Source organism: Sturnus vulgaris, unplaced genomic scaffold (genome assembly GCF_052056855.1).
Source record: "Sturnus vulgaris isolate bStuVul1 unplaced genomic scaffold, bStuVul1.hap1 Scaffold_155, whole genome shotgun sequence".
Taxonomy (NCBI): Eukaryota; Metazoa; Chordata; class Aves; order Passeriformes; family Sturnidae; genus Sturnus; species Sturnus vulgaris.
Window position 1 is genome coordinate 2845537 of NW_028276072.1, and position 9241 is coordinate 2854777.

A 9241-nucleotide genomic window follows, 5' to 3' on the forward strand; every position below is an offset into this window, starting at 1 on the left:
GCCTCATGGAACAAAGGGTCTGTTGTTACACTGGGGGCCCTGTGGAAGCATGGAGACCATTCTGATACTGTGGTGCTCCATGAAGAAAAGGGGCCATTCTGAGTGTGCCAAGCCTCATGGAACCAAGGGGCCATTTGAGACACGGTGGGGCTTTATAGAACCAGAGGTCCATTGTGGCATTGCAGGGCCTCATGGAACAATGGAGACTATTGTGACTCTTTGGGACCCACTGGATCCAAGGGGCCATTGTGACACTGCAGGGCCTTGTATAACCAAGGGGTCATTGTAGCACGGCAGGGCCTCATGGAATCAAGGGGACCACAGTGACACTGTGGGGCTCCATGAGACCATGGGGACATTCTGGCACCATGAAATCAAGGAGACCACTGCTACCCTAAAGGGTCCATGGAACCATGGAGGCCATTTTGAAGCACTTGGGCCTCATGGAGACCATGAGACACTGTGAAGCCTCTTCTAACCTGAGGACCATTGTGGCACTTCGGGGCCTTGTGAAACGAAGGGGGCCCAAGAGACACTGTAGGACTCAGTGGGACCAAGTGTCCACTTTGACACTGTGGGGTCTCATGGAACCAATGGTCTGTTGTGACATTACAGAGCCTTATGGAGTCATGGAGACTACTGTGACACAACAGGCCTCATTCAACAAAGGGGCCATTGTGACACTTTGTGGCCCCACAGAACCAAGGAGACCATTGTGACACTGCAGGGCCCATGGAACTAAGGGTTCATGTGACAGTGCAGGAACCAAAGGTTGGATGTGACATCGTGGGGCTTCATGGAATACTGGAGACCACTGTGACACTTCAAGGTCTTGTTGAATGAAGCGGCTCTGCAGGACCTTGTGGAAGCAAGGAGAGCATTGTGACACTGCAAGGCCCCATGGAAGCAAGGGACAGTTGTCACACTGTGGGGCCCCATGGAAGCCAGGGGCCAGTGTGACACAGCTGTGCCTTGTGCAGCCATGGGGCCATTGTGATCCTGAGGAGCCCAATGGAACCAAGGGACCCTTGTGACACTGCAGGACTGTATGGAATCACAGAGACCATTGTGACACTCTGGCCTCATGGAACCAAGGAGCTATTGTGTCAATGTGCAGTCCCATGGAACCAAGGAAACCATTTTGATACTGCAAAGGATCATGGAAGAAAGGGACCATTGTGACACTGCAGGGTCCCATGGATCCAAGGGAACAGGTAACAGATCTGGTTAGCTTGGCCTGACTGGTTCAGTGCCCTTGGCAGGTCAAGGGTCTCTTCTCATGTGTCCCTGAAACACTGGGGCTTTGGGCTTTCCTTCCGATGGAAAAGAACTGTCCTTCTCACTCAAGCATCCAAGGTCAAAATGGGATTCCCTCTCCCAAATTTCCAATATCCAGGGATTGCTCTCAGACAAAAGCAGTCTTTACCAGCAAGTGTGGCTGTCCCTGTATTCCTGAGAGCCAGCTCTCACCTGCCTTCAAACCCTGGGGCTCAGTGCTTTCCTTCCTATGGAAAAGAACTGTCTCTCCTGAACAGACACCCAAGGCCAAAACTGGTATTTCCCCTCCAAAATTCCCTATGCGCAAGGGTTTCTCCCAAACAAAAGCTGCCAGGACAGACAGGTCAGGCTGGCCTTGGCCTCTGGTGGTTGCCTCTATTCTGCCCTGAGACATTGGGGCTCCTTGCTTTCCTTCCTACAGAAAAGAAACATCCTTCTCCAGGTGCTCATGGCTGAAATTGGGATTCTGCCTCCAAAATTCTATGTAATCAAGGATTGTTCTAAGACAAAAGATACCAGGACAGATGGGTCTGGCTGCCTCTGGTGGCTACTGCTCATCTGCCTCTGAAACACCAGGGCCCTATACTTCCCTTCCAGTGGAGAAGAATCATCCTTCCTTTCTCCGAGTGCCCATGGCTGAAATTGGGATTCCACCTCCAAAAGTCCTAGATCCAAAGATTGCTCCTACACAAAAGCTGCCATTACAGACAGGTCTGGCTGGCCTTGGCCTCCTGAGGGCTGGCTCTCCCCTGCCTTCCAAACACAGGGGCTATGAGCTTTCCTTTCTGTGGAAAAGAACTGGCCTTCTCCTCCAGGCACAAATGACTGAAATTAGGATTCCACATTCAAAATTCTTTATATTCCAAGTGCTGCTCCCAGACAAACCTGCCAGGACAGACAGGTCTGCCAGGCCTTGGCATCTGGTGCCTGCTGCTCATCTGCCCCTGAAACACTGGGGCTCTGTGGTTTCCTTCCTTTGGAGACCATTGTGACACTGTGGGGCCTCATTGAACCAAGGTGAGATGAAACAGATATGGCTGGTTTGGCCTCCCAGGGGCCACCTGAAAGATCCAGCTAACCTTGGAATGTTGAGGTCAGCCTCTCATTAGTCCCCGGACCACTGGGGCTTTATGCTTTCCTTCCAGTGGAAAAGAACCATCCCTCTTTCCAGGTGCCACTTCCAAAATTGATACTCCCGCAGAAAAATTCCCTACATGCAAGGCTTACTCCCAGTCAAAGGCTGCCAGGACATAGACCTCTGGCTTCCCATGGCCTCTGGTGGTCACCTCTCATCTCAAGGAAGCCCTGGAGAAAGTATTTAAACAGGTTTGTCTGCTGGAATATCAATGAGGCTCTCATCATCTGCAAAACTCAGGTGCTCTTCTGATTATATGTGTCTTTATTTTCCTCATTGTGTATTATGCATGAACAATTTTTCAGCTGAATAATATTATTCTTATCACTCTGCCAGTGTTACCTGACACAAAACACCTCCTCTACATGTGGATGGACATCACTGTATAAGCAAACACACTAAAGAATCCAGCAGGAATTATTTGTCTCTGCTCCCATGTCTCACATCTCCTGTAGAGCTGGAGGTGCAGCCATGGGGCCACAGCAGCCCTGGGGCTCTGTGCCCCATGGCCTCCCTGCTGGGCAGCCTCTGCCAGCTCCTGCCCAGCCCGTGGCACCTGTGGGCCTGCACTGACAGCCCTGCCCCGGGCTCTGCCGGGCTCTGGGCCAGCACAGAGGCCAGGCAGGGCTGGCCATGGCTGGGAACAGGCCCTGAGCCCCGCAGGAGGATGGAGCTGGGCCACAGCCAAACTCAGCCCAGGGCAAACCTGGGCTCAGCAGCCAGGGCTGGCAAGGGCTGGGGACAGAGGCTGGCGCTGACAAATGTCCTGGGCCCCCTCCCTGCTCTGTGCATGCCACCAAGGGCACAGAGCAGCCTCCTCTCTGGGCCACTTGCCTGTTTGCAATGCCTTCCCCAGGCGCTGGCCCTGCCCCACAAGGCCTGGGCTGAGTCCTGCCCCTGCACGCTCAGCCAGGCTGAGATGGACACTGCTGCTTTCTCTGGCAGGCTCTCTCAGGCCAGCCCAGCTCCCTGCAAGCTGTGCCAGCTGCCCTGAGCTCTGTGCAGCACCAAGGGCCTCTCCCCAGCACAGCCCAGCCGGCTCTGGCCCCACAGCTCTGCTCAGGCCAGGGGGCTCTGGGCAGTGGCCCCACGGCCTCAGCCCCTGCCAAGGGCACAGCAGCAGCTGCAGCTCAGAGAGGACTCAGCCCCAGCCATGGGGAAGGTGCTTGGCCAAGGCAAAAGGAGGCTCCCTGTGTGCCCTGCTCCCCTCTCCCTGAGCTCCTGAGAGCTCTGCAGCCCCTCCTGCCATCCCATCTGCCCAGGCCAGCACAACAGCCCTGGCCTTGGGGCCCTCCAGAGCTGCTCCTGCTCCAGGCCCAGGGCCCATCCCAAAGCTGGGGCAGCCACAAAGCTGTGCCCGTTTCTGTTCATTCCTGCTCTGATGAGGATAGTAAAACATTTTTAAAATGGGATTGCATGTCCATTTATTTCACCTAAATACTATGTGAGACTCCCTGCTTACACAATGTCTCTGGGTCACACAAGAAGGGAGGCTAAGTAAGTTGAAGGGGGTGAATAATTGCATTTCTGTTAATATTAACAGAATCAGAAAAAAATATATGTATATAAAAGAACACTTGGCCTCTCATGATGTGCATTAGGAGCTCCTGACAGAGGAAAGAAGGCCTTCTGTGGCTTCTGCTAGTGGGATACATCCACTGGATTCCATGTGCCCACCAAGCCACTCAATCACTCCCTTCCTTGGCTGCACAGGGGAGAGAAAATAATACAGAACACCACTCATAGGTTGAGATAAGGCAGTTTTCTATAGCAAAAGAGGAAGTTTTTACATGCACCAGCAAAAAGAAACAAACAAAAAATTTTATTCTCTATTTCCCATCAGCAATTTATGTTTGGCCACTTTCCAGGAAGCAGGACTTCAACAGGCAGAGAGGTTGGTCAGGAAGGAAAACACTGTAAAATAGGGAATGCCCCCAATTCACCCTCCTTTCCTTAGCTTTTATACACTCTGGAATATTGCTTTGGTTAATTAGGGTCACTGGGCTGGTGTCCCTTCCCAGGATCTGACCCTCTCTCAGCCACTTGATGGAGAGAGAATGCTGCAAGACAGCGCTGATGCTGTGCCAGCTCTGCACAGCAGGAGCCAAACCAGGGGTTTGTTTCTATCTCCTTTCTGCCTCCCAATGCAAAGCAATGTGAGGGCTGTTATTGGAAAATGAAAGGGCTGAAAAGCACCCTGTCATGGCTTTCCTGAGAGCTTCTTTGAGCTCCTGGTTCCTCAAGCTATAAATGAGGGGGTTGAGGACTGGAGGCACCACTGAGTACAAAACTGAAACCACAAGGTCTGTTGCTGAGGATGAGATGGAGGGGGACTTCAGGTAGACAAATGTGTCAGTGCTGAGGAACAGGGAGAGCACAGCCAGGTGAGGGAGGCAGGTGGAAAAGGCTTTGTGCCGTCCTTGCTCAGAGGGGATCCTCAGCACAGCCCTGAAGATCTGCACATAGGAGAAAACCATGAACACAAAACAGCCAAGTGCTAAACAGAAAGTGACCACAAGAAGCCCAACTTCCCTGAGGCTGGACTGTGAGCAGGAGAGTTTGAGGATGTGTGGGATTTCACAGAAGAACTGGCCAAGGGCATTGCCATGGCATAGGGGCAGGGAAAATGTATTGGCTGTGTGCAGCAGAGCATTGAGAAAGCCACTGGCCCAGGCAGCTGCTGCCATGTGGGCACAAGCTCTGCTGCCCAGGAGGGTCCCGTAGTGCAGGGGTTTGCAGATGGACACGTAGCGGTCGTAGCACATGATGGTGAGAAATGCAAATTCTGCTGCAATGAACAAGGCAAAGAAAAATACCTGAGCAACACATCCTGCATAGGAGATGTGTCTGGTGTCCCAGAGGGAATTGTGCATGGCTTTGGGGACAGTGGTGCAGATGAAGCCCAGGTCAGTGAGGGCCAGGTTGAGCAGGAAGAAGAACATGGGGGTGTGCAGGTGGTGGCCGCAGGCTACGGCGCTGATGATGAGGCCGTTGGCCAGGAGGGCAGCCAGGGAGATGGCCAGGAAGAGGCAGAAGTGCAGGAGCTGCAGCTGCCGCGTGTCTGCCAATGGCAGCAGGAGGAAGTGGCTGATGGAGCTGCTGTTGGACATTTCTTCAATATGGCCATGGTGGGCTGTTGAAAGAACACGTTTTACAAACGGAAAAGATTTTCTTGAGTCAGTCCTGGGCAATTTTATAATGAATTCTCTCAAAACGAGTTCTCTTCCTTTGTGGGAATTTCACTAAAAACTTTTTTATGTTCGAGTTCAGGTAAGTGCTCCTGCTGAGTTCTTGCTTCATCTTCAGCATTACTCTCAGCCTGAACACTAGGGAGCCCAGAGGGAAAACAGGGATCCCTGCGGCCCAGTACAGTAAGATGTGCTGGCTGTACAGAGGTGCCCTTTGCTCATTACTCCTCCCAATATTTCAGGGTGATCACAATTACTAAGTGCTGGAAAAATAAAGCGGACTCTTTGAAGGCTCCAGTTTCAAAGTCAGTCTCCCTAAACCCTTCTCTGTCTCCATAGTCACCTGAAGATGGAGGATATCCAGGGTTGCTTTGGCTTTCTGCTGCCTGCAGCTGTACCTACTGGGAGCTGTTTCTCTCTATCCAAGGCTTGTCCCTGCCAGTGCTCCCAGAGCCCAGCCCAGCCCTGGGGGCTCAGCTCTGCCCTGCACACCCCTCCCAGCACAGGGCACTGCCCAGGGCCATCTCCCTGCCAGCAGGGCCTTAAGGGCAGCTCACACAAACTGAGATGCTGCAAGCCAAGGTGCTGCTGCTGCTGCTGTCTGTAGGCAGAGGAGGGTGAGGAGGCACTTTGTGAGGGAGATGGGAGGCAGATGTGCTGATGCCCAGGGGGACAGTGCAGGAGTGTCAGTGACACAGACACACCTGACAGCCCCTTTGCCTTGCCTTGAGGAGAAAGCTGAGAGCAGCCCTGGCCATGCAGCACCATCTCCACAGCAGGAGGAATCTGCCCTGATGGCGGTGGCTCCTTCCACCTCCAACTTCTCCCCACAGTCCATGGGGAGCTGCCAGGCAGGCTGAGAGCTTTACCTGGCAGGTGGCACATGGCCTGGGCTGGCCAAGAGCCCTGAGGGCTGCAGGAGCTGCTCTGCAGGACAGCCCTGGGCAGCCCTGGCTGCAGCCCCAGCTTCAGCCCCTGCAGCCGTCCCTGAAACTGGGAGAGTCCTCCTGACACATCCCCCCGGCTGTGGGCTGTGCTGGCTCCAGGAGATCCCTCCAGGAGCACAGGGGACATTGCCCTGCACCCACACACTCACCATGTCCAGGGCTGTGAAGATGTTTCCCCAAGTGCAGTCTCAGCTCAATGTCTTCCCAGTCCTGAGTGCCTTGAGCCTGTCTGTGCCTGGCTCCTGTGCCCTCAGTGCCTGCAGGCAGTGCCCTCAGCCCTGCTGGGCTGGCAGAGGAGCTGCTCCTCAGCAGAAATGTCTTTTTGAAGCTTCTCTTGGTTTACCTTGGGAGCTGCCTCTGTGCCAGGAGCCCGGCCCAGCTCAGCAGCACAGACACAGCACAAGGACTTTAATGAATCCTCTTGGTTCATTAAATATTTACATTATAATCATTCCCTGAGAGAGTGTTCCAAAAACTTCTCAAGAACTCAAATTAAAATGCTGAAGTTTCTTGAAGTTTTAATGGGTCCCACTGAGGGACACAACTGAGAAAATGTCCCCAGGTTCCAGTTAGAGCAGGAAATTCGAGGCTGAGATGACAGGTGAGGACATAGAAATGTCAAGTCTCTCCCTTATAGACTCATGCCCCCAGTTATCTACTTTAATTAGTCCCTTGAGAGCTTTGTATTGACATTCAGTGGGGCTCATAAATACTTTGAGATACTCAAGGTTTGGGTTTGGGTTTTGCCTTGGAATCTCTGAGACCTTTGTGTAATCATGGCCTCCAATTATCTGCTTTAATGAGTCCCTTGAGAGCCTTTGTCAGAAACAACACTCAGTGGGGCTCATTAATGCTTCAAGGCACTCAGGGTTAATTTTAAGTTCTACTTTTTGACACTGAGTCTCTGAGAGGTTTGTGCAGTGATGGCCTCCAATTATCTGCTTTAATTAATCCCTTGAGAGGCTTTGTCAGTAATGACACTCAGTGGGGCTCATTAATGCTTCAAGGTACTCAGTTTTTTTAAGGTACTTGTAGTTTCCCTTTTGACACCAACTCTTTTAGTAGTTTATGCAATCATGGCTCCAATTATCTGCTTTAACGAGTCCCTTGAGAGCCTTGTACTGACACTCATTTGGGCTCATTAATGCTTCAAGTTACTTCCATTTTTTAAGGTACTTTCCTTTTTCCTTTCCTCTCTTACTCTCTGAGTGGTTTTTGGGCAATTCTGGCCTCCACCAGTTCTCTTCTCTAAGGAGTCCATGAGGAGCCTGTGCTGAGGATGGACCTCAGTGGGACCCATTAATGCTTTGAGACACTTTGGGTTTTTCTTCTGACTTGAACTCCTGGAAAGGTTTGTGCAATCTCCTCTCAGGCCCTGAGGTTCAAGGGCTCAGCACCAAATGCACCCCGGGGCTGATTGGGATCAAGCAAGTCCTGACAAACCATGGCTCTGCCTTGATTTCCCTCTGGTCAAGAACATATCCAGCAATTAGTTACACTGAGTATTTCAGCTACTTTGATATTTACATTTTCATCACAATTTTCATGACTAATCCTTGGTAAAACTCTAGAGGTGTTTCTGGCAAACAAAGATTGTGGCTGCTATCAAGACACAACTTACAAACACCAGTAGTTCTTTAGTGACATGGTTCTTCATTATTTTTCCTCAATCTCATTTGGGTTGGGAACAATAATTCTGTTGTCCATGGAGCTGATGCCTTTTTAATTCCAGAATAATGTCCCCAAGGTCCTTTGCTGTTCAGCTCTACTGTGCTGTCTGTGGGTGACAAGGCTTGGTGGGGTCCTTTCCCCTCTGGCTGGAGAGGTGCCAGGTCCCAGTCCCTGAGGGCACCCAGGCTCCTGGATGGAATTTGTGTGGAATTCCACATCCTCAGTGTCACATCAGCCTTCACATGGAGCCCCGTGGATCAGAGCATTTTCCAAAGAGCTGTTGGGGCAAACAGGGAGATTTGGTCTGGCAGGATCTCTAAAACAATATCCCATAACATCCACTTGTTCTGGCACAGAGCACTTGGCTGCAGGGACACATTCCCATTGTTCTCAGCCAGGTTTCAGGAGTCAAACAGTGTTGTCTTTCCCCAGAGCTGTTCCTTCAGCTGGCCTGGGAGGGCCATTTGGCCTCTGCACCCACACTCTGGCTCCATTATTAGGACTGGTGCATCCAAACCCTTTATCTCCATGAACAGCAGTGATTTGAGGTGGATGTCCTTTTTGCACAGTTGTTTTAAAAACTGCAATATCAACAATTGTGCTACCCTTCCACAACTGAATATGGGGTTGAATAATCCAACTGTTCACTTCTGTTTAACAGAATTAATTAATTTATCCTTGATAATCTGAACTAATTACTCCTCCCATGACATGAACACTTTTCAAGGCCAAGCTTGAGTGAGCAATCATCAAACCAAAGTATCCTGGAGGAATCTGAATCACTATTCCAGTATTGATGACTCTCATTTGATCCTGATTTCTCCTGATTAATTCCTATGCATGAAGGTCCAGCCCTGCAGCCTCTGGGGTGGCCCTGTCAGGGGCCATCACACCCGGAATAATTTCCCAGGCAGTCACAGTGTCACTGTCCAGGGCTGTATTTGCAAACTGGGTGCAGCCATGCACATCCAGGGGGTTCCCATTTCCCAGTGGGGCCATTGTTAAGGGTAAGGAGCACATCT

The 9241-nt window shown here is 51.5% G+C and overlaps 1 pseudogene; it reads right to left on the minus strand.

Moving 5' to 3' along the window:
- Window positions 1-3998: 3998 nt before the first annotated feature.
- LOC148219345 (olfactory receptor 14J1-like) lies at window positions 3999-5523 on the minus strand (annotated as a pseudogene).
- Between the last annotated feature and the right edge of the window lie 3718 nt (window positions 5524-9241).